This window comes from Nicotiana tomentosiformis, chromosome 1 (assembly GCF_000390325.3).
Source record: "Nicotiana tomentosiformis chromosome 1, ASM39032v3, whole genome shotgun sequence".
Taxonomy (NCBI): domain Eukaryota; kingdom Viridiplantae; phylum Streptophyta; class Magnoliopsida; order Solanales; family Solanaceae; genus Nicotiana; species Nicotiana tomentosiformis.
Window position 1 is genome coordinate 119,770,572 of NC_090812.1, and position 26,571 is coordinate 119,797,142.

Here is a 26,571-nt window from a genome sequence, read left to right on the forward strand (position 1 = left end):
GGAGAAAAGCGGCATAAAATGGTACCTCAGAGCTACAAAATAGAGCAATAAAAGAAGACGTGCAAGGCAATGAAAAGTCATGGCCATAGACAGTGCAAGGCATTGTCCAGGGCATTGTCATTGGCGCCCCAGATAGTGCCTCGTGCAGAAACAATGGCGCCATAGATAGTGCCTCACGTCGAAATAATAGTGCCCCAGACAGTGCCTCGCACCGACGATGCCATCCGAGCAAATTTTAATTCTTCACTAGTTTTGGACATGTAGATTTCTGCCCCTACCCTATAAATACCTCTTAAAGTTAGTTTTTGATGGGTTAGACATCATTAGAGAGGCAAGAGACTACAGATTACTTTGGAAGCACGAATCACTCGAGTTTTTTCTCTTCGCTTTCCTTTAATTTGTAGTTTAATGCTTTCAGATATTACTATGATTATTTACACAAGTATGAGTATCTAAACATGTCATCTAGGATTGATGGAACCAATTGTTGGATAAAGTCTTGATTGTGATTTGATATAATTGAGTCGTTATTACTCTTTAATTGTTCAACTATATTTTTCTTGTGGTAATTTAAAGGCTCTTGATTAATCGTGTCTAGTTATCTTGTGTTGCTTGAGAAATAACACTTGATTAGATTGTTGTTGAACAACGTCACTTTGGAGTAAGTTAAGAGATTAATTATTCGAATTTAAAAGCGTGATTAGAGATAACAAAACTTTGGCGTGATATTTATGAGTTGTATGAATTATCAACTAGAGTAGTTCGAGAGAATACTTCTAGTAAATTATCGTAATTGATCGCGTGTCAGGAATTAATCCGACAATTGGATAAATCATAAACCCTTCCTTGAATTCAACCTCAATCTTTCTAATTGATAGTGTTTATTGTCATTTTTCCTTAGTTAAATAATTTCTATTAATTCACAAATTAAATCTTGAACTCTGAAAGTTGTCTGAGCTTATTATTAGTGATACTGGAAAGTTGTAGTAAATAGGTTAGTTCTCTGTGGGATTCGACTTCGAACTCTTGAACCGGATTATTTTTGCTGGGACCGCTTAGTCCGTTTTATAAAATATAGTTGGGTGTGATTAATCATCTATTGGAGCAATCAAATTTCAAGGAAGATAAACCAAAATTTAATTGATACTGTGATGGCTAGAAGAATGGAGATAGAGTTTGTTAGAGAGTATGCTTTTCGACTATGTATTAAATGTTCAACCCAACAAAGAAACCAGCATTCATCGGAACAGAAAAAATATAAATATTCAAGCATTGTATATAATGTCCTGAAATTGAATTTGAAATTCAAATGGCATATAACATGGCGTCTACTGATTTTTGAATTTGACATGTCAATATCATTGCGATAACAACAATGTTTGTGGTGAGAATACCATTATAATTCTTTGAACTTCTATAAATTTATAAATTGAAGATGATGAAATTTGTACCGGTATTCCGCCAAGTAGTGTAGCGACAGAAACACTTATAATACCAAAAATATTTAAACAAAGGCGTAAAGGGCAGAGGCTGTCACGTATAGTCAGTATTATAATTACAATTCGTTACGCCTTTGTTTAAATGTTTTTTTTATTACTAACACTAGTTTCTCGACACGTGTGTATCGAGTTCATTAGTACACATTATTATAAAGTAATATTAAAATTATTAAAATAAAATTTTTAGCAAGTATGTATACATGAAAGAATGTATTATAGATTTTTTTTGAGTGATCAATGGGGCTCATCGTCAATTGAATTATCCGTCTGAACCAATAAAGATGAACAATAAAATGTAATTAGATACATGTGATTTTCATATTTTTTTTTTATAAATTTGAGGTTAAAAAGTTGTAATTAAATTTATCTCACCTAATACTTCCTTATAGACGATATTCCTCGCGTATGTTGCTTCCATCCGTTTTGGTTGTTTTGTTATAAACTGTGTAGAACTGGCATTGTGATGTAGTGATGATAATGTTTATCTTATCAAGCATTCCTCTTCTTTACCATCACTATTGTGCTTGATAACCATTTCTTCCACAAGAAGTATCAAATTATCCTTTACTATTTGCGCTTCCCGTTATCAACACGAAGTAAGAAATTACTGAAATTTGGTTTTGCTCTTTCTCTCATTCTTGTTGTGAAATGTATCTTTTCCATTAAAGGCCACATATATGATTTCACTAAACTTGTGTTAACCGTCTCTACTCTTTGTAGATTTAGGAACAACTGGCAATACTTGTCGGAAATTGCCTCCAAAGACCAGTACTTTTCCACCAAAAGGTACATTGGCATCCATTATATCGTGAAAGCTCCTGTCAACTGTTTCAATTGTGTGACGATTTACCGTGAATGCTTCATCCCATATTATTATTTTTGCTTGTCTTATTAACTTAGCAGCATCGCTTTGTTTTGACATTTTTGTCATAGTTGTATCATTTGTTTGAAGAGGTATGTCAAATCTAGAGTGAGCTGTACGACCTCCTGGTAATATTGTTGCTGCTACACCACTGGTTGCAGTTGCCAAAATTATCATACCTCTTGATCTAACATTTGCTAGTAATGCATGATATAAGAATGTTTTGCCAGTTCCCCCAGGTCCATCTACAAAAAATAATCTTGTTGTTCCAGAGTCTACGCTATGTAAAATAGTTTTGAAAGCTTGTGCTTATTCATGGTTCAAATTTGATTGTGCCTTATAATCTTTCGCGGGTACCCTCATAGATATTTCTTCAATTATTTCTCTGCATTCTGAAGTAACATTTTCGCGTGACTGTTGATTGATTTTTGGTAAATCATACTTTTCAATACTTTTTCCCATACTCTCCGGATATAAATTAATACTTTTTAGTGTATATTAGAGTTGAGTATCTGGTGAATTGTCATGCATTCTACGAAAGTCTTCTGACATATCATCGTAATATGTTTCCCATAGATTTCTAATATTTGTAGGATTGCAATGAACTAAAAGTGTTGCAAATAAATTTTGAAGAGTTGATGGCATTTGAAGAAAACATCCTCACGTAAACATTCAGAAATGCTATTATTTGATTCTAGTAAACCTCTTTCTTTTGCATATTCTTTAAATGATTCACATTTGTTTCCATTAACCGTGAGTAAATCTTTCAATGAAAATAGTCCTCCAATATGGTTCAGTAATAATCTCTCATAATATCTTTCACCTTCTCGAGGCTTAGCTATATTATTGGCTTTTAAACGTTAATAAGCATAATTTAAGAAGTGAATAATAATGTAAATTTAAGTAGTAGTTGTCTTACCAATAGCAATTCGGCCGATTACAGATCGTGTTTTTCTTTTTGTCCAAATTCTGGGCTGCGGATTCCACACATAGTACTCTGAAAATTCTCTGTAAAGATAATTTCGTGTCTCCTCATCTATTGAGCACATCCTGAAATATTCGGGGAGCATAGTATGCTTTACAGTGTCTGATTTGCATTTCACTTAGATTGAACTCATAAATTCTATTTTTTCTCCATCATCTGACTCAATGTAAACTATACACTTATTATGCCCTTATATATAATTGCTTTCACTCTTGAGCAAATTTTTACATTGATATGGCAATTATATATCATCATCAAATATGGATTATAAGGTACAACCCGCTGGTTATTCATATTCATTCCATGAACGTTAGACTGTTTTTTCATCATTTCTTCTCCTGTAAATAGGATATCCATCCTTGTATTGATTTGTTGCTGAATGGTCGTGGATAATGAAACCGCAAGGTCCATGGCTGATAACTAATTCATTTAGGTGTGGATATTTGTGCTTATTAGGTAGTTCTGCAGAAATAAATCTAATCTTAGTACCAACAAAGAACCAAATAGTCTTTAAAGTGCGAAAGATAGATACCGCCGAAGCATTTGAGTCAAGTGAAAATGTTTCGGCGATGCTTCCGCCGTCATCCCTTCCAAAATATTCCGTCTTGACGCTCCATGGACTTTAGGTTTATGATTTGTCTTCCCTATTGATTTTTCCCCTTTGTGCTTCAGGACATTTGACAATCTGGGTTGATTTTGCTTTGGGTCTACTCTTAAATTGAGATTTGTTTGTTGATGCGCTTCAATAAGTTCCGATTTTGTGCTGATTGTGCGATATCTGGCTTTTTCCGTAGCTCTTTGTTGTGCGTTTATGAATTATTCTTGTATCCCATTTTCTTCTTGATTACTTAGATATATGTCTCTCCGATCTGTTTTTGCTTGTGAATTGGGGATTCTGAGTTATAGATATCATTGCATGTCTGTGCTTTGTGGTATTGTTAATTGTATGTCTTTGTGTATGTTTCCGATTTGCTCGATTCTCCATCGTTAACAAGCTGTATAGTCTGTTAATACTTTGTTTAATCTCCTGAGATTTCTCTAATGAATAACGCATGACTTTATTAACCTGCACATGAAACAACTATGTTAGTGAAATACTAGATCTCCATTCTTTTTTTCCTAAGAATTTGAGAATTTTGATCACTCAGATTCTTGTTTCTCATTCTTCCTGTCTCTTTCTTTCTCTTATCTCCCTACCCACTTCTTTCTCTTATAAGCTTCCTTCCCCATGTTTCTATTTCTAGGAAATTAGTAGCAGCATAATCTCCTTTTTCTAGAGCTAAATTTGCAAGGAAGTCTGCAAGTTTGTTCCCTTCCCTAAATATGTGTTTAACTATCACATTTCTTTCACCCATGATCCTCCAAATTTCCTTCATTGTATTGATGGTTTCCCAAGGACGCTGCCACCTCCTTTCCATTACATTTTCCATTACCATAGAATCAGTTTCTACTATTATTTGAGGAATATACATCCTTTTCATGTACTTTAATGCCTGCATAATAACCTCTGCTTTAACCTGGGTATTTGTGTAATTGCCATCCCTTGTCTCATGAGATTGAGCATATACCAGATCTCCATTTTTATTTCTGATGCAAAAACTCCAAGAACTTCTATTTGGGTTCCTCTAGATGCGCCATCAATATTGCATTTTACCAATCCTGTATCTTGTGGTCTCCAGCATACTTGATAAATCTTTAGCTTCGTGGAATAAGATTGTATTGACTTCAATAATCTAACCAGTTATATGGGGCATACTTAAAGGTACTTCCTCTTGTCTTCATGAATAAAATCACAGTATACATGATCTTGCACTTTAATTTGTTAACATACACCTTCCCTCCATGTTGTAGAGTGTTTCTCCGCTTCCAAAGCTCCCACACTATGACTGCTGGTATAATCTTATAAATCATCTAAATGTGTTGGCTTTCTACTAATTGCCGCCATGTTCTTATGACTTCTGTTAGCTGCATTCCTGAAATATTGATACCAACAGGTCCACAAAATTATTTTCAGATAGTCTGTGCTACATTAGAATTTAGGAACACATGAGCTGTAGTTTCCTCCTGGGGTATTAGACATCAACTACATCTAGATTCAAACTGAAAGCCCCATTTCTTTAAAGTATCATCCAATGTCAATTTGGTTTGCTACAATCTCCATATGAAGAAACTAATCTTAATAGGAAGACCTCTCACCTACATGTATTCATAGATTTTGTTAGGTTCCTTCTTTGTCTCATAACCTGAAAAGCAGAACTTACAGTGAAGGTACCTCTAGAGTCTAGCTTTCAGTATGGTCTGTCCAACACATCTCTTGTGGGTGGTCTAACCTTTTGAATGATGTGATTAGCCATCTCCTCCAGTAGTAACTCCCTTAACTGCCCTCTTTCCATCTTCCATGTTCCTGCACTTCATGAACCAGTACTACTGTAAAATCACATAGAAAAGTAGGTGGCACAATCTGATATAAAGCTCCCAAACCAGTCTAGTTGTCTAGCCAAAAATTACAGTTTTCTTGCTTTAGCTGCCACCAGATTTGATTGTCAATATCATCTCTACATTGTAGCATCTTCTTCCACACATAAGTTCCACCTTTCCACTGTGCTAAGAAAACATTGTGTTTTTTCATGTGCTTGTTGCTCATATATGTTCTCCAGAGATTGTTTTGTTCTGAAGTTCCACCATAGTTTAGAAAATAGGGCTTTGGACATATCTTGCAAATATCTGAAACCCATTCGTCCTTCTTCCTTGGGATGACATAGAGTAGTCCAAGAGGTCCAGTGTTTATTGGAATTTCCAACAGAGTTACTCAAGAAAAGTTTTGCTAATAATCTATGGATCTATGCCAAAACTCCTGATGATGGATCAAAAGCTGAAAGTGAGTGGATTGGCATGCTTTGTAGGACATGAGTAATAAGTGTAGTTCTTTCACCTATTGAGAGTAGTTTGCCGGTCCATAAACATAGTCTGTTCTGTATCTTGTCAGTAATCTTTTTGAAGTGTGCTATTCTTCTTCTTCCATAATATATTGGCACCCCTAGACATGTAAAAGGAAACTCCTTTCTAGGAATGTTTGTCTCTTCTACCACACTGTTAGCCACTGTCTGGGATACAGATTGGTGCAGGTATAGAACACTCTTCTCCTTACTAATTTTTCAGCCACTAACCTTCTCTTATTCTATCTCAGTCTCCATCACAAGCTTCAGAGTTTGTGGCTGAGCAGAGGTGAAAGTAATCTAAGTTACTCGGACTCTTCACTTTCAGTGCCGCACCCGTGTCGACACGACGTGGGTGTGGGTATGGGTGTGGGATCCGTGTCGGATCTGGTCAACCGATTTTGGGTACTTTGACCAAAATCAACGGAGAAATTTGGGACAGATACTATGATTTTTGAAAACAAATCAAAAGGTAGGGTGATATAGAAGAAAATGGAATACCTTGTATATATAAATTTTTATGTCAGTCCTTTTCCTTTTATCTCCTTCTAAAATTCTACTCTTGTTCAATATTTTCTCCTTCTCGGAATACCTTGTAAGTTTTTCACATGTCTCATAATTTATACATATTTTTATAACTAGATTTTTAAATAATTGAATTATTTTTAGCCGAATCCCCGCACTCGTATCCGTACTTGGATCCGTACCCCCGAATCTTTAAATTTAGATCATGAAGGATCTGACCTCTAGATCTGCACCCGTATCGGACACCCACACCCGAGTCCGAACAACTTAGAAAGTAATAGTATCATCTACATATACCAAATGATTGATATAAGGACTCCACTTTGGCATACCATATCCCACATAACCTTCTTTGTAATATAGGTGAGTTAAGGCCCTAGTCATACATTCTGTAGCTATAATAAACAAAGTAGATGATAATGGATCACCGTACTTTACTCCTCTGGAGGATGTAAAGAAACCCTTTGCCTGCCTATTTATCAGAATAGAATACCAGTTATTTGAGATGATTTCGTAGACCATATCTATTAGAATTTCTCCAAAACCCATTTCTTGAGAACTTTTGTTAAAAATAACCAAGATACCCTGTCATAAGCCTTTGCCATGTCCAGTTTAATAATTGTGTTGCTCACTCCTAATTTTTATTTCCTACACGATTTCTTGAACCAGTAAGATATTTTCCACTATACTTATACCTTTCATAAAGCCTGTCTGCCGAGAAGATATCAATTGAGGAAGCAACTTCACAAGTCTTTCACGTATGATTCTGGAAAATACTTTACTAATGAAATTGCTCAGGCTGATTGGTCTTAGGTATGAACAAGTAACCACCTCCTTCTTGAGCAATAACACTAGATTAGTACAAGTAATATACCTGGGGAGTTCATGTCCACAAAGGAAAGACTGAACCATAGTAATAATATCCTTAGCAATGATATCCCATGCTACTTGGAAGAATTCCAGTATATCTATCAAGCCCCCTGCACTATTAGCATTTAACCCAAAATTAACTTCTTTAATTTCTTTCTCTTCTGGAACATCCTGGAGGATCTCTCTGTTCTGCTCCTCTGATATCATGTTTGAGATATGGTCTAGCAGTCCAAACTCAGTAGCTTCTGGTTCTGCAGTAAACTATTGCTGGAAGAAATTAATAGCTTCTATTGCTATATCTTCTTCTCTTTCTAGCCATACTCCATTTTGATTTCGAATTCTAGTCAACTGTAGATTCTTTCTTTTGCCTTGCACGTGAGCATGAAATTTTTTTGTATCTCTATCTCCATCCTTGAACAATTACATCCTAGCTTTTTGTTTCCAGAATTGTTCCTCAACAATATAAAATTTAATCAACTTAACTTGAACTTTTTTTAACCTTTCTCTAGTAGCTCCTGTAGGATTTTCTTCACATTCTTGCTCATGAATTTTGACCACCTCTTCTAAAGTATCTATTTGTCTAAATATATCTCCAAAAGTGTTTCTACTCTATTTAGAAAATACTTTGCTCAGCTTCTTTAGTTTACTATGAAAATTGAAGAAGGGCTCTGGTCCATGATAGTCATGACCCAACTCCCAACGGAGCCGCGACGACGCATAACACTACTTGTTAAGCAAGTCAACAATCATATAATAACAACGAATTTGAATAAATATGGTTTAATAACTCAACAACGGAAAAAATCATAAAATAACTGGTGAAAACAACTATAATACTACTACAACCATCTCAATGATCTGGTGTCAACGAGCACATGAGCACTACTGAATGTCAAAATACGAAGCCAAATCCTCAATACAACTGTCTGAACAATAGAATAATAATAATAGAAATAACTTAAAGAGAACTTTAAGGACTGCGGACGACATAGCAACTACCTCGTAGTCTCCTAAAAGCTGGTAGCAACTCAACTCTAAAAATCACCTCGTCCAGAAGTACCAGGATCTACACACGAAGTGTCATGCCCTAAACTCGGGGAGCGCGACCGGCGCTCAACCAAGTAAACCCAACTGAGCAAGCCTATTAGATTTCATTCTACCCAAACTCATTCATGAAACAAGAGGAGATGTACTCAATTAATCAAACACTGAGAAGATTTCATTAACAACTTCCATTTCATTCCCATTAGCAGCTTCATTCATAATTTCCAAAATATTACGAGTTTATAGAATTAATGAAAAACATGATTTTCAAATACCAACATTTCTAATTCAATTCCCCACATCAAATACCGCTCACAACCTGTCTACGGAGCCTTTAAGTACAACAAAAGAGAAATATGGAAAAGCCGGCAACAAGGCCCCGGCTATACCTCAACCACAAAGTACATGAGAAATAAAGATACATGACAGCGAAATGAAGTGGGGTTCACCAAGTCAGTTGAAGAGAGTGCACCACTATCACTGATCAATGCCGGCTGCGGTAGAACCACCTACATCCATTAAAGATATAGCGCCCCCGGTAAAAGGAACGTTAGTACCGTCGAATAACACTAGTATGTATAGCTAAAAGTCCTCTTTCAAAATAGAATGCCCATATAAGAAAAGGCAACACATAGAAACAACAAGTCACAATCAACAATATCTAAATGTCCAGTTAAAACATAATAATTTTCAAAATACGAACTTCATATACAATTTTGGATTAGGAGATCATTAGAACCGATATACCACCGTCTTTGTTAGCACGGAGTCCGATCATGCCCGATCGGCTAGGCCATCTCCCCACGAACAATGTGGTTTGACATGTGATGCGAAAGAAAGTTGTTACCAAGAGTGGTACCACCATGTGCGCAACATGGCGTCCGATCTCCAACCGATCAGCTAGGCCGCCTTCCCACATATGCCGTGTGGGTTGACTTTTCCAATTCACAGCTATTACTAGTTTCATCCCAATTAAGGGAATAATCACAATTTCACCAATATTTCAATTTCATCCCAAATAAGTGGAATAACCACAATCCACCCCTGCACCGACACATGTAGTTTCAGGTGTGGGCCTTATGACCCACCCTTCCTCAGTTTTGCTAAAGATACTCCCAAAAATATTTTTATTATTTGATTTGCGCACAAAGGTAACATAAATACAATTGTACTCACCTCAACCTCTTTCACATTGTATAAATCCTCATTAGTATTTCCAGTCACTCACAACAACAATATTTCCTTGGCTCATTTGGCCATTCACAAGATTCTTTAATCCTGACACGGTAGCCATATTTCATGTTCCACACTTTCACCTCTTTTATTTTCAAGGACCACCATCAAATATCAACTTACAGAATATTTCAGAAATCATATACTTCAAATCCATTTGTAATGGGAACTTTAAACACAAATGGTTTCTTCCCAAAATGGGGCATACCAACCAGCAATAGAAACATACATTAAAATCATAAACAATCAATACACCATTTATTTTTGCAATACTCTTCCCCAGAAATGATAATGTACAATTTCAACACGTGAGTATGTATGAACTCAAATCACACTGGATATATTTATAAAGCAAAGTATTAGTTAAAGTAGCCGCTTATAGGCATGAATTGAGTACAAAAACTTTTAGGCAATTCTATTTTCGAAATTATTTTTAAACAATTGAGTCGAGGCTCATTTCATATTCTTTATCGCATCCTCTCAATTCATTTGCACTACTAGCCACAATCATAACTTAAATTCTTGGCACGTTGGCCACACTCTATATCTCCAATTCACTTATTTCATTTTCAAGCATCTTTATAGATTATCAACAACAAGATATTTTCAACCAAGATTTTAGGTACACATATGAGCAATTTAGAGTCTTAAGCACATCGAGTTTTTCTCACCCAATTGGTATACTAGTTTTCATTTAAAATACGACTCAAAGTCATAACATTTTAATATGCAACCATACTTTGAACATATATCTTTATAAGGTTCATTCGGAATAGTCAAGTTTATAGGAGATAACCCGGAATATAGAAATTAGAAATCTTGAGCCAACCATACTTGAACTTACGGGAACATTATGGAATTCGATTCTAAGAGAGACAGTTTAGCCAACATACCTTGAGCTTTCCTTAAGTTACTACAACGCCCCGACAGTTCTACCAATAACAATCTATAGGAAGATAGTGAAAATCGGTTAATAATTAGAAGGATTTCCATTATGTAACTCTCTTAAGAATTTTGTCAAACACCTAACATGCTAAATAGACCACAAGGCTCTACAATGGAGATCCTTTCATCCCTCAACCAATTTCAACAAGAAACTACCTAAAATGGTTCATTAATCCCACATAATACAACTTTGTGTCACATGCATGACCTATTTCCAACCCCACAATATATTTGAACTCATAACCTCTTGTATGAAAGCTTAGAAGTAGGACTTACCTGGATGAAGGATAATCCAGTGATTGACTTCCTTGATTTTTGAAGATTGGTGCCAGATTGGATGATTGAGAGGTTAGGTTTTCTCCTTCTCTCTCTAAAATGCTCTCACCTCTCTCTAGACTCACCAGAAAATCGTCCCAAATAAAGCCCCAAAGGCTATTTATTAAAATGGGGTCGGGTTGTAAAAACCCCGAAATTTGCACAGTTGGCGCCGCATGGGGCGCGACGCGGTAGTGAAAAATGTGCCTAGAAACGAAATTTTGAAGTGTTCTGAAAATCCCCACAGGCGCGCCGCATGGGATGGCGCGGTAGTGTCACATTCTGCCAGCCTTTGGTAATTTGGTCATAACTTCTTGTAGGAGTGTCCAAATGACGAACGGTTTGAAGTGTTAGAAACTAAACTCGAAGATCTTTCATTTAATAGATTGTTCATCAGATAAATCTCTCTCTCTCTCTCTCTCTCTATATATATATATATGTAGATATGCTCGTACAAAGTTTAGTCTTGTGTGTACTCATTTGGAACTTTAGTCTATCATGTAATTTTCCAAGTTGGCTTAGACTTAGGCCTCTCCTTAGATCCCACATCACTTATAATATGCCTCGTACACTTATTATCATATCCAATTGATATCCATCATATTAATAGTCCCCGTCTGCACACAAAATAATATAATTAGCACACGTCAACTTTCTTAATAGCGCTTAAGTACTTTGAAATTTTTCGGGGTGCTACACGAAGTGCATAGTGTAGTATGAGTACAACTGATCCCATGTATTCAATAAGTAACAAACCTAGCCTTGGGCTAAAAATAGTGACGAGCTCAGAAGAAACAGTAGAGATATATCAATAACCAGCAACAACTCAAGATATAAAGGAACAGTATAAGTAAACATCTAATTGATATCATGTTCAGTTCGTTCAAATTTCAAGAATTTAGACATGTTTCCAAGTATAATAGTTAAAGCTCAACATGGATAAAATAATTCATTTAACAACTTGCATGAGGAAAGTACATCTCTATGCCTACATGTCAAATATACATGTCAACTCAATATTATCACAGGGAAACCATCAAGAAAAAATCACACTTAACACTGTACGGGTGCCTGGCATAATTGCCCATCATCAAAGCACGTATATATAACATTGTGCCTGCACCCACTGCTGGTATGCCAGACTCCGGAGGGGCGGATCATACCCAAGCGCTAATCATAATCACATAGCCCAATAGTGGGTCCTGGTGCACGTGTCACCCGAATTCAATAACACTTAGTCCAATATGATCCTGACGTACGCGTTACCTCCTAATCAATACCAAATCGACTCTATGGCCCAAGCTCAGTCAACAACCGCTCAAGTATCAGTTAATCATATCTCACAGTACTCAATTCAACAGTATTACACATATGAGACGTCAACAACATGTGAGGAATCAAATAAGAAAGTACTGAGACGGAGATATCATACACGGATATAACATCATGACTGAGAATATGTGTACAATTAAGGCAAATAGCTCAAAAACGGCATGAATAGGCCTAACAAGTCTCAAACAAATAGCACATAGCCTAAACATAATTTCTAACATGAATCAGAACTCAAATAATCATACAGGTCTAGAAAACATGGATATAATGAGACCTGATAGCAAAACAAATCACGTAATAGTCTAAAAGCCACCTTAAATCATGAATACTCTGGTGCATGCACACACGCCCGTCACCTAGCGTGGGCGTCACCCCAATACATCTCATATAGCATGGTTCCAAAGATTAATTACCCTCAAATCCAAGTTTAGATATGTTACTTATCTCAAAATGCGCAAATCAATACTCCAAAAAGCCCTTTCCACGCGAATTGACTTCCGAGCGACTCGAATCTAGGCAAAGCAACTTAATATCATCAATAAGAGCCATAATAAATAATCTCACACAATAAAGTTAAGATCTTTAATCAAAATCGGAAAGTCAACCTAAAAAGTCAACTCCGGGCCCGCACCTTGGAACTCAACCAAACTCACAAATTTCGAACACCCACTCTGTTACGAGTCCAAATATATGTCTTTCATCCAATTCTATCCATAAATTCACCCTCTAATCATCAAATTTTACTCTCCAATAACATAGTCTGAAATCCCCAAATTTCACTTTAAATTCACATAAGTTAGGTGTAATAATCAATGTGTAATCAATATCTATCATCAATACTGAATAATCTTTACTTACCTCTTCAATTGCAGTAAAATGTCTCCCAAAAATCGCCCTTATCCGAGTTCCAAAACTCCCAAAATAGAAGTCTTAAAGAAGGATGCCAAAGCTTTGTTCTTTATTCAGCAAGCTGTTCATGAGATGATTTTCTCAAGAATTACAACGGCAACTACCTCAAGAGAGGTGTGGCTGATTTTGAAAAAAGAGTTTTAAGGTTCTTCAAAGGTAATTACTGTAAAACTACAATCTCTCCACCGCGACATTAAAATATTGTTCATGAAAAATAATGAATCTGTACAAGACTTGTTATCAAGAGGTACTGGGATTGTAAGTCAAATGAAATATATGGTGAAGAAGTAAATGATGAAACTGTAGTTGCAAAAGTTTTAAGAAGTTTACCTCCAAAGTTTGATCATGTGGTTGCAGCCATTGAGGAATCAAAAAACTTATCTGTGTTTTCATTTGATGAACTAATGGGCTCTTTGCAATCTCATGAGTCACGGATCACCAATTCGATAGAGAAGAACGAAGAACAAGCTTTTCAAGTTAAGGAAGAGTGTTTTGAGGAAGAGGATGTGGTAGAGGCAGAGGCCAATTTGATGTGGTAGAAATGGAGTGCAATGTTACAACTGCCATAACTTCAGCCACATAGAAGCTAATTGTTGGTACAAAAATAATCAAGCTAGTTATGCAGAGGAAGAGCAAGAAGAAAGCATGCTTTTTATGGCTTACTCTACTATCATGGATCATAAGATTGATGTTTGGTTTGTTGATAGTGGCTGCTCCCATCACATGTCTGGAGAAAGGTCAGCATTTAATGAGTTAGATGAGACAAAAAGGAGACGAATTTGGCTTGGAGATAATAAGAAAATACATGTTAAAGGTGAAGGTACTGTTGCTCTCCAAACGAGTCAAGGTAAAGTAAAACTTATACAAAATGTTCTATTTGCCCCTAGTTTGGCACATAACTTGCTAAGTGTTGGGAAATTGTTGAATAGTGGATTCTCTATCTTGTTTGATGATGGATTATGTATTATTAAAAATAAAAATACGGGTCAAATCTTAGCAAATATTCGTATGATCGAAAACAAAATATTTCCTCTTGAAATTTCAAAATTAGAACAAGCATTGGTTATTAGTGAAAGAAGTCTGAAAGAATCTAAGTTGTGCCATTTACGTTATGGACACTTAACTATGAATGGATTGAGGTTGCTTAGTTAACACAAGATGGTTCATGGTTTTCCAAATATTGAATCTGTTGAAAATGTATGTGAAGGCTATATATATGGAAAGCAACATAGAAAATCTTTCCCTGTAGGAAAATCTTGGAGAGCTACTAGTTGTCTTGAAATTATTCATGCAGATCTGTGTGGCCCTATGAACACACAATCGCTTGTTGGTTCTCAATATTTTTTTACTATTCTAGAATGATTATAGTCGTATGACTTGGGTATATTTTTTGAAGTTCAGAGCAGAAACTTTGGCAAACTTCAACACTTCAAGGCATTTTGTTGAGAACCAAATTGGTACTAAAATTAAGGTTATTCGTACAGACAGAGGAGGTAAGTTTGTATCTCATGAGTTTAAGTTGTTTTGTGAAGAAAATGACATTCACAGGTAATTGACTGTACCTTATACTTCGAGCAAAATGGAATTGCTGAGCGAAAGAACCTAATCGTAGTAGAGATGTCCAAAAGCATGCTGAAGAGTAAGAATCTTACGAATCAATTTTGGACTGAGGTAATTCGTACTACAGTTTATTTGTTCAATATGTCTCTTACAAGAGCAGTCATGGGTCAAACACCAATTGATACTTGGAAAGGTAGAATGCCGTGGGTAAGTCATTTAAGAATTTTTGGTTGAATTAATAAATTCTCAACATCATCAAAAACTTGATGGAAAATCTGAAAAGTGCATCTTTGTTGGATATTGCTCTCAATCCAAAGCTTTTCGACTATATAACCCCACAAATGGCAAAGTGATTATCAGGAGAGATGTGGTATTTGATGAAAAAACATGCTGGAAATGGGAAAGCAACAGTAAAAGTTCATAAGTTATAATGGAAGATGAAGTTTTTCCTAGTGAAGTAGAAAGTCAGCCTATTGTTAATACACAAAGCCACTCCTCAAGAAGTTCCAGTAACATCAGTTCAGTCGGAAGCAACTCAAATTGATGGTGCCTGACCCAGAAGATTCTGATGAGACTCTTCCACAGAAGAGTAGATTACTTGCAGATATTTATGAAATATGTGCTTTTGCTTTATTTGGTACAGATCCAGCCAGCTTTGAAAAAGCTTTAACAAAAAAGGAATGTAGGTCTGCAATGGAAGAAGAGCTTAGGGTAATAAGGAAAAATGGAATATGGGACTTGGTGGATCTTTCAGATAGAAAAATTGTTATAGGATTAAAATAGGAGTTAAATACAAAAATACCATGCTGATATGAGTGTGTAGAAACATAAAGCCAGATTGGTAGCAAAAGGATAATCCCATCAACAAGGTATTGACTTTGACGAGACTTTCTCTTTAGTTGCTCGTTTTGAAACAGTAAGAATCCTCTTAGCATTGGTTGTACAGTTAAAATGGAAGGTTTATCCGTTTGATGTTAAATCTGCGTTCCTTAATGGCGATTTGGAAGAAGAAGTTTATGTAGCCCAAATAATGGCTATGTAGAGAAAAGAAAGGAAAACAAAGTGTACAAGATGATGAAAGCACTTTATAAGCTTAAACAAGCTTTGCGCGCACATTACAACAAAATTGACTCCTATTTCAGAGAAAATGGGTTTGAAAGAAGTAAGAATGAACCAACTTTATATGTGAAGTATGAGAAAAATGATCTTCTGTTGGTATGTTTTTATGTTGATGATATTATATATATGAGTTCAACGTACTCTGTTATATGTGATTTCAAATCTTTCATGATGAATAAGTTTGAAATGACAGATTTGGGATTGTTGCACTATTTTCTTGGACTTGAAGTGAAACAAAGAGAAGATGGAGTTTTCATTTCACAAAGGAAGTATGCCGTCGATTTGCTCAATAAATTTAATATGCTTAATTGCCAAACAATGGCTACTCCAATGAGCTGCAACTTAAAGATGGTACTGAAAAAGTTGATGGAAGCTATTTTAGAAGCTTAGTTGGAGGCTTAATTTATTTGACTCACTCCCGTCCTGATATATCCTTCTTTGTTGGAGTTATTTCGACGTTTATGCATAAACCTTCAAAGCATCATCTTGGAGCACCTAAAAGAATTTTAGGTTATATTGTTGGAACTATGGATTTTGGACTATGGTACTCTCGATGTTCTAATTTTAATCTATATGGATTTTAGGATAGTGACTGGGCAGGATCTTTGGATGATAGGAAGAGTGTCTCCGAGAATATTTTCACTTTTAGTTTTGCAGTTATTACTTGGAGCTCAAAGAAACAAGCAACGACGGCGTTATCATCTTCAGAGGCAGAATATGTTACAACAACGTCATCAGCATGTCAAGCATTGTGGCTAAGGAAGATACTTGCAGATCGTTATCAAGAGAAAAAGGGAGAAACACAAATCTTCCGTGACAATTTATAGCAATTGCAATGACCAAAAATCCTGTATTTCATGGAAGGTCGAAGCACATAGACACTCGACACCATTTCATTCGTGAACTAGTTGCAAAATGGCTGATTGAGTTGAAGCACTGCAGCGCTGAAGAGCAAGCATCAGACATTCTTATTAAAGCACTTCCTCTGGCAAAGCACAATTACTTTATGTTATGCCTTGGTGTATATGATTTTGAATCAAGGGGGAGTGTTGGAAATTGATTCAAAAACTCGTTATTGGTTGGATTAAGCTATTTACCGTGAGTTGAATAAGTCTTTTACTGGAGTTGACAGTCTTTAGGCCAGTTGCTATTTTTTATAATTTGGTTGCTGTTTTTCTTGTCATTTCCTAGTTTTAGTCAAGTAAGCGTTATAGATATATGTTATCTTTATGAGCTTGTAAGCCTATAAAAGGTTGACACTTTCAATTAATTAAATAAGCTCTCCTACAGAATATTTCTTTTAGCTCTCTGCTTTTAAGTTTTCTCGTTAAAGACAATCTCTTTTTTCTTCATTTTCTCACTACCTTTTTTGTTTCCTGCTGTTTTACCCAATGGATTCTCAACACAAGTTTTGTTCTTTGTTGCCTTCAAATTTTCTTGAATAGTTTAATCATTTATCTTTTTCTTTATTCAACTCTTTTTGATAATTGTATTTGCAAAGCATTGTGTATTTCTTCCCCTTCATATTTGGTATAATTCGTTTTTCTTTTTACTTCATTTTTTCAAAGTACCACTTAATTCACTTCGAATTTAGTTTACTCAAAAAAGTTACTCGCTAGTCATATCTTTTTGTATCATTAATTTTATTTACAATCAAAATAGGATAATAATTAAATTTGTAAGTGATTTTAAGGATACACGAATTAATTTGATACAAAGCGATAAATTAAGTTGCTATTGAATAAACAAAGACAAATAAATTCAAACCACACAAGTTGGATAGTTTCAGCCTTAACGAAATAGCCACTCTAGAACCGAGATCACTGGGACTGGTAGGCGAAAAAGAACAAGAGCTGAAGACAAAGAAAATATTATTATAATTACTTTTGAGTAAGTGTTACGATGTGTCAAATAAATTATTAGACCCCATTTATATTTAGGTACAACTCTATAAAAAGTAAAAAAAAATCTGATTCACTGATTGCCGGTTCCTTATCGATATGTATTGAGATTTCCGCAGTAACATTCGGTCGGTCACAGATATTTCGGTCTTCTGTTGGCTATGCTAGATTATCTGACAATGTTCTTCGAAGTTGTTCTAGGACCGATTCCAGGATCATGACCTCGATATTCTCGAAGGCAGGCGTCGTGCCCCCGGGTTCTAGCCCGGTGGGACTTTGGATCGATTTTGGTCCCTTATTGCCATATCTCGAGTCTGGCTTATTTTGTCGGAGGTTAGGATACACCATGAGCTCGATTTCACCTAGAGATAGTCCCCTCAATTTTCGGAGAGTAAACGACGAGAAACGCCATAAGCTTCTAATTCTTAATTCGATACACCGTGACGAGAAACGACATAATCTTCTGATTCTTAATTCGATACACCGTGACAGAAAACGACAAAACAACCGAAACGACTTGTCAGTCAAGTCTTAATGGCATTAAATGCATGTGAGTCGCCGGCCGGCCGTCTCTGGATGTGAAGCGCCGCTGAACTACTATAAATATTCCCTCATTTGTTCATTTTAACTTTATATTCAAACCTTCTACCCTCATACCTTTTAGATTTCAATACTCTTTAGCACTTTTACCTCGATTATTCGAGGTCCTTTGCAAGAATTTTTACCTATCTTCATCTGTAGTCAACAAGTCTAATCCTTCAGTCTTCCTTTCTTTCTCCACCTTTCTCAGACTTTCCTCCGTTTTTTTAAAGAAATGGCAAAGACTTCCAAAATCGTTCCCCAGAAAGAAACTTTTCTACTTCGTGGCCGGCTACTGAGGCTGAGGAGACAATTTCGCGCGCTGCTGTCGATGAACCAATACCTGAACCCCCTTTGAAAATGTTCATCCCCGGGGGATGTTCGGTCAACGTCGATTTTAAGGTCCAAAAGCCTTCATCCGTACAATGCCAGTGTGAGAGGTCTCGAGATATATCTGCTCGATCACCGAAGAGATCCTCCCCATAGACCGAAAAGACTGCAACTGGGCCGATAAGGACATAGTGGTCCCGACCCCGATGAAGACATTACCACCTATGTCGAGGTATACCTAAGTGTTTACACTTATCCCTTTACATTGGGCTCGGTGGATCCAGTCATTTTGGATTTCTGCAGAAGGTACAACGTGTGCCGTGGCCAGATTTACCCATCGCTCTGGATGATCGTGATCCTCCTCCAGTTCATTGTGAACAAAATCGATGGGTGCTCATTCACCATCGACCATCTTCTTCGATTATACAGTCCCCAAATCTTCCGGGGAGGGGGCTGATAAAGCTTGTACGTCGGGCCAGTAAATCCCCGTTCTCAAGTATTTATGAGGATCTGGATAGGGGTTAGCAAGGCCATTTTGTCTAAATGTGGACTTCAGACTTAATCACAGCTGAGTGCAGGCCATTTCCCGAGAAGTGGAATACCTCTCGTAAGTATGATTTACTTTCGAATGTCGATTTTATACTTACTTCTCTTTTTTCTTATCGATGCTTTGTGGTGGTGCAGCCATTGCCCGGGTCCCAAACGTTGTCCCCCGACTCAAGGAGTGGGTCGAGGGTATCGTATCATAGATGCCCTATTTCGATCGTTCATGGCGCAAGCTCTCGAAGGGCCGTTGGGAGGCCCGTTCCCATGACGACACTTCTTTCCTGAGTAGGTAGTATTAAGATTCCTCTTTTAGCATTAAGACCTTCCTCCATGTACTTCTTTTTGCAGGTTTATTTAAGGATGTCAAGCTGAGGCCTCCAGCCAGTGGTGAAGACTTACCTATCGAGTCCCCTGCTCCGAGACAGGCCAAAGATAAGAAAAGAAAGAGGGCTCTCAGTTCCCCGAGCTCGAAAAAAAAAAAACAAAGAAAGAACCAGCGCCCGAGCACCAGCTTCGGATTCGCTCTATCTGCTAAGGGACGAATCCGAAGAAGAAGAACCTTTTGTTCTAGTGGCCTGCATCCATCGCAACTTGAAAAACAGGGGGGCCCCGAACCAGAGATCCGTGAGGCAGATCTTCCTCAAGCCATGGAGGTTGATGAGGAGACCGGGGCCGAGGCTTCTCGAGATGCGGGCAGTGCCCCGAAGGAGGTACTCGGTGTGATAGACATTACCGAGTCACTTTCGTTCACCGAGTCCATGTGCAACGAGTCCCAAACGGTGAAAGAGCGCCCCAACGAGGGGGCCCATGGAGCGAATGACCCCCTCCCCTTCTTTTTTGACGGCGTAGATTCCACCGCTACGGAAGATGTTAGCGGATTGGGTGACAAAGAGGTACCGAGGAAGAGTCTGACCTCGGGGGAAGGCAGGCCTAACTCGAGTCCAAAACTGGTCAACCGGTTCCTTGACCTGAGTGTGGATCCTAATCGGAAGCGATCCATTGTCATTACCGTTCCGGAGGATGCCCGGGTTCTTTCTGACCTGTAGGGGTGGCAAGTTACCTCCGGTGTCTGGTGACCGAAGAAGACCAAGCCAAAATGAACGAGGTTGACGTGCCCTGCCTATTCAACGAAGCACAACAGGCACTGAACCAGGTAACTTTAGATAACTCTCGATGATTTCAATTTCCCCTTTTATACTTGAATTAATTCATTGATAATCCTGATATTTTCCTTCGTATTTGTAGGCCTCGGTGCTTCACCATGAAACTTTCCTATGGTATCGGTACGAGTTGAACCAACTCGAATTCGAAATCAGAGAGCTTACTGAGAAGAGAGACACATACAAACTTCTCAGCGAGCAGTGTGAAGGAGAGGCTAAGAGCCTTCAAGCTGAGTTAGAAGCGGCTCGGAAAGAACACACCGACCTGGTTGAACAGGTAAATTTGTTTGAAGTTAGTGATGATGAGCTAGACACGGTGTCTAATGGTCGGAACCCGCAGGTTCAATAGAATATCGATCGGATCGACCAGCTCCGAGCCAAAATAGATGCAGTCAAGGTCGAGGCCGAAGAGTGGAGAGGCAAGATGGATAGACTGGCCTCGAAAAAGGAGAATGCCTGGGTGTAGTTGACCTTGGTAGAGGTCCAACTTCGAGCGACAAGGGAGAAGGCTGAGGCACGGTCCCAAAAGATTGAGGATCTCCAATCTTAGCTAAGCTCGGTCGTTTCTGATCGAGAGACCCTCGCCAAGGAGCTTAAGGCTACCAAGTCGGTGGCTGAAGTAACCAAAGCCGATGCCGACGAGATGGTGGCCCAGTATAAAGACGATGTCGAGGTAGCCGAGGACCGCCTGAAAGATATCGTTGAGTATGTGAAGTGGCAGTCCTGAAGGGAGGCCCTCGAAGAAGTTCATGCTTGGGGTTTTGATTAGTCAGCCGGCCGAGGTCGAAAATGCTAAGGGGCTCGAAGACAAGGCCAAAAAGCTGGAGTATCACGAGGATGAAGAAGACTCCGAGGGTTCGGACGAATCCGGGGGCGGAGAAGACTCCGATGGTCTTGGAGATGAGGCGGGCTCAGGTGGAGACCAAGCAGTTTAAGTGCCTTGCAAAATTTTTCTTGTTTTTGAACTTTTGTACTCTTTGTTTTTGTCAAGGCTGTTTGGCATTTGTAAGGATCTTTTCTATATATATATATATATATATATATATATATATATATATATATATATATATATATATATATATAAGGCTCCTTTTCCCTTCGACAGTTTTAAGCTCGTTTCGCTTTTTGCCTTGTGATTGTAAAGATATCTAATGCCTTAGCACGTAGTAATTAGGTCTTGTTCAGAGGTTTGAATGGGCTTTGCTTTCGATATTATTTTATTTAAAATTCGTAGGGGCTTGGTATGACTGGAAGCTTTCCCTAAAGTACTTTGAACATTTTAGATTACAATTCGTCGAGGGTATCCTTTTGAACCGATTTAGAATTTTTGAAGACCCTTCTTTTTTGTTTTGGGACTCGGATGTCTCTAAGACATTTTAATACGGCCGTAGACTTTCTAGTTTGGGTATTTCCCAGTGGGCTCGTTACCCCGAGTCATCCGGCCTTAACCGCGATAACTCTTCCCGAATGTGGGTGGTCGTAGCTTTTAAAATTCTGGCACTACCAAATAAGCTTTGTGCCCCCGGGCTTCATTATATCGGGCTATCTGAATCTTCTTTGGGAGGTAGTCCCCAAGTGAGGTAGCCCTTGGGCTCGATGTATTTAGGGGACCAAATGTAAGAAAAATAAACTTCAAGGGGCAAAATATTTATCTGTAAGGTATAAACTTCTTTTCAATTTTATGCGTAATATACAAAGTTACACATGTATTCAAGCTTTGTTTTCGGGCTCGGGCGGTCTATGTGGGCACAGTTCATTCGACCGTTTGACCCTTACAGTAAATGATATCGATCGAGCCTAGACTATTCGAGCACAAAGTTTCTTTCCTTGCCATAATCATTATCTGAGGGTGATTCCCTCCAGTGTTCGAGGTCGATCATAGAGAAGCCTTGGATACTGTTGACAACTGATCTTCGATTATAAGTTAGCACGATCCGATGTTGCCTCGTTAAACACCTTGCCGAAAAACCCATTTGGGACAAAACCAGTTCAAGGGAAAAAGAGTGCAGCACGTTACCTGCAGGTGTTAGTCCAAAATATAAATAAATAAAGGAAGTAAATAGGGTCGTACCTCGGCAGTAATATCGTTTCAAGTGAGTTATGCTCCTGTTGTTCGGTAGTCGCTCACTGTTTATTGCTCTGAGTTTGTACGGCCCTTTTCGGGTGACTCGATAATTTGAATACGGACCTTCCCAGTTCTGCCCAGCTTTCCTTCGTTTGGGTTCTGGGTAATTAATGCGACCTTCCTCAATACTAAGTCCCCGACATTGAAGTGTCAAGGTTTGATATTCGATTGTAATACCTCTCGATCTGTTATATTTGGGCGGCCATTCGAATGAGGGCGGCTTTGCATCTTTCATCTAACAGTTCCAGGCTCGTATTCATGGTCTCGTTGTTTGATTCTTAGGTTGCATTCCGGAACTTGAGACTCGGTTCTAGGACTTTGACCGGTATTAGAACTTCGACGCCGTTAAACAACGAGAACGGGGTGGCCCCGGTTTTGGAGTATGGTTTTGTTCGTGGACTCCGCTTGCCCGTTCCCAGTGAGGTTATAGGGTATCGAACGAATTCTTTTGATCTTATGATCTTCGAGAAACTTGCTTACTTTGCTACCGATGAACTGCTTCATATTGTCACACACTATCTCGGCCGGCATTCTGAACCGACAAATTATTTGGTCCCAGATAAAATCTGACTTCCTTCTCCCTTATTTTCTCAAACTCTTAGGCTTCCACCCACTTAGAAAAATAGTCAATCATAAACAATATAAATTGAGACATACCGGGTGCCCGGGGAAGGGGGCCGATGATGTCCATTCCCCATTTCATGAACGGCCAGGGAGACAAAACCGAATGTAGCAGCTCCCAGTGCTGATGAATCATCAGAGCATGCCTTTGACATCCGTTGCATTTTTGTACGAACTCCTTCGCGTCCTTTTCCATGTCGATCCAATAGTAGCCGGCTCTGATTATTTTCTGAACTAATGACGGCGCCCGAATGATTCCCGCAGGTGCCTTCGAGGATTTTCCTCAGAACATACTCGGTGTCTCGGGTCCTAAACATATTGCGAGTGGGTCATCGAATGTTCTCCGGAACAATGTACCATCTTCGGACAGGTTGAACTGACCCGCCTTCGTACGCAGAGTCCTCGGTTCCTTAGGGTCCTAATGCAGTTTTCCGGTCTTCAAATATTCTATATATTTGTTTCTCTAGTCCCAAGTTAGGCTTGTTAGTTTCTTTCGGCGTGACCTTCTTGCACTACTGATCTCATGAGTTGTACGACCGCCCTCGAGTTAAACTCATTGTCATCCACCGATGATCCCAAGTTAGCAAGGGCATCGACCTCGCTATTTTGATCCCGAGGCACATGTTGTAGAGTCCACTCCTTGAACCGATGTAGCGTTACCTGCAGTTTATCCAGGTATCTTTGCATTCGTTCCTCTATGACTTTGAACCTCCTATTAACTTGGTTCACCACAAGGAGGGAGTCGTATTTGGCTTCGATCACCTCTGCCCCCAAGCTTTTGGCCAGTTCGAGACCTGCAATCATGTCCTCATACTCGGCCTCATTATTAGTTAATTTTACAGTCCTAATAGATTGTCTAACTACATTACCTGCGGGTGGTTTCAATACAATTCCAAGTCCGGACCCCTTTGTGTTCGAGGCGTCATCGGTAAAGAGGGTCCAGATTCACGAAGAAGTCCTCGTGCTTTACAACGACTCTTTCTCAACCTCGGGTATTAGGGCCGGCGTAAAGTCGGCTACAAAGTCTGCCAAAATTTGAGATTTAATGGCGGTCCGAGGCCGATATTCGATATCGTACCCGCTGATCTCTACGGCCCATTTGGCCAACCATCCCGAGAGTTCGAGTTTATGCATTACATTCCTTAATGGGTAAGTGGCTACGACACATATCGGGTGACACTGAAAGTATGGTTTCAGCTTCCTAGAGGCGCTTAGCAAAGCAAGCGCCAATTTTTCTAGGTGAGGGTATCTAGTTTTGGCCTCACCTAAAGTCCTGCTAACATAGTAAATTGGAAATTGCGTACCTTTCTCTTTCCGAACCACAACTCTGCTTACCGCTATCTCCGATACTACAAAGTATAGGTACAATTGTTCGTCTGTCTTCGGTGTGTGAAGCAACGGTGGGCTCGATAGATGTCGCTTGAGCTCCTCCAAGGCTCTTGGCACTCCGGGGTCCATGGGAAGTTATTCGTTTTCTTCAACAGTGAGATAAATTATTCCAAGGCGGTTATGTGTCTGGTTAACCTTTGTACGGTCTTCACGTTGTTCACAATAGAGATATCTTCAATGGACTTGATTTTATCGGGATTGATCTCGATTCCCCAGTTTGATACTATGTATCCGAGGAATTTACCGAAGGTTTCCTGCAAATGCTTCAAATGGTCCTCTGCTCGCAGGGACTTAACCAACATATCGTCAATGTAAACCTCCATTAATTTTCCTATTTGTTCTTCGAACATCCGATTTACTAGGCGTTGGTAAGTGGCACCGACATTTTTTAGTCCGAACGACATCACGTCATAGCAGTAGGTGCTGTACTTGGTGATGAAGGAAGTATTTTTCTGATCACCCGGGTCCATCCGAATTTGGTTGTACCCGGATTAGGTGTCGACAAAACTGAGGATCTCATGGCCGGCTATTGAATCGATCATGCGATCGATGTTAGGCAAAGGGAAAGAGTCCATGGGACGCTTTATTCAAGTCTTTATAGTCCACACACATTCTTAATTTGTTCCTCTTTTTGGGGACTACTACTACGTTTGCCAACCAGTCCGGGTATTTAACCTCCTGGATGGACCCTATTTTAACGAGTTTAAATACCTCATCTTTGATGAAAGCATATTTGACCTCGGACTGGGGTCTCCTCTTCTGCTTGACTGAGTGAAAATTCGGGTCCAGGCTTAGCCTGTGAGTGGTTATTTCCTGCGGGATCCCTGTCATATCAAGGTGGGACCAAGAGAAACAATCTTCGTTAGCTATAATAAATTGAATATGTTTTTTCCTGATCTCGGGATTCAACCTCGTGGCCAGGTATACCTTTCGATCGGGAAAGTGTTCGATCAGTACGACTTGCTCTATTTTCTCGATCGTTGATTTGGTAGCATCGGAATCGTCGGGGGTTATGAAAGACCTGAGAACCTCGTAGTCATCGTCCTCATCCATCTCCTTCTTCTCTGGTTGGGACGGAGTCAGTGTCAGTATTTCCTATTTGGTTTCTCCCTTGATTACCGGACCCAGCTCCTTCGGTGTTGAAAGTATGGATATCGGGATCACCTCGTCGACTGCGAACATTTATTTTGCGGCCGGTTGTTCTCTGTAAACTATTTTTATTCCTTCCGACATCGAGAACTTCAACACCTGGTGCAGAGTCGAGGGTACCCCCCGCATGTTATGAATCCATGGTCTCCCAAACAAAGCATTGTATCTCATGTCCCCTTCGATCAAATAGAACTTTGTTTCCTGAACAGTCCTGGCGGTGTTCACCGGTAATGTTATCTCCCATTCAGTGGTCTCACATTCCATGTTGAACCCATTCAGGGTTTGGACCACATGCATGATCTGATCTTGTAGGCCGAGCTGTTCCATGACCCTTGATCTGATGATATTGTACGAGCTACCTAGATCAATTAACACATGCCTAACTTCAGATTTATTCATAAGCACTGATATTACTAGTGCATTGTTGTGGGGCTGCATGATGCCCTCATCGTCTACGTCGTTGAAGGAGAAGGTTCCCTCCAACAAATAATCCGAGTCTGTTTTTTCCCTTGTGATAGATACTTTAGTGCGCTTCATCATCGGCCCCCAGGGAATGTCGACCCCACCGATGATCATGTTAATGACATGCTGAGGTTCTTCCTGTTTGATCTGTTTACCAGAATCTCTATTCCTAAAG

At 38.8% G+C, this 26,571-nt stretch overlaps 1 long non-coding RNA gene across 3 annotated transcripts; it reads left to right on the forward strand.

Annotated features, from left to right (window-relative positions):
- The first annotated feature begins 3,299 nt into the window (after positions 1-3,299).
- Positions 3,300-17,437, forward strand: LOC104111305 (uncharacterized). Of its 3 annotated transcripts, none has more exons than XR_001972209.3 (2): positions 3,300-3,618; positions 13,419-17,437. It is a non-coding gene; the product is annotated as an uncharacterized lncRNA (long non-coding RNA). The 3 variants fall into 3 exon arrangements; XR_689684.4 differs by lacking the exon at positions 3,300-3,618 and adding an exon at positions 3,625-7,620; XR_689685.4 differs by lacking the exon at positions 3,300-3,618 and adding an exon at positions 3,625-3,972.
- The last annotated feature ends 9,134 nt before the right edge of the window (positions 17,438-26,571 follow it).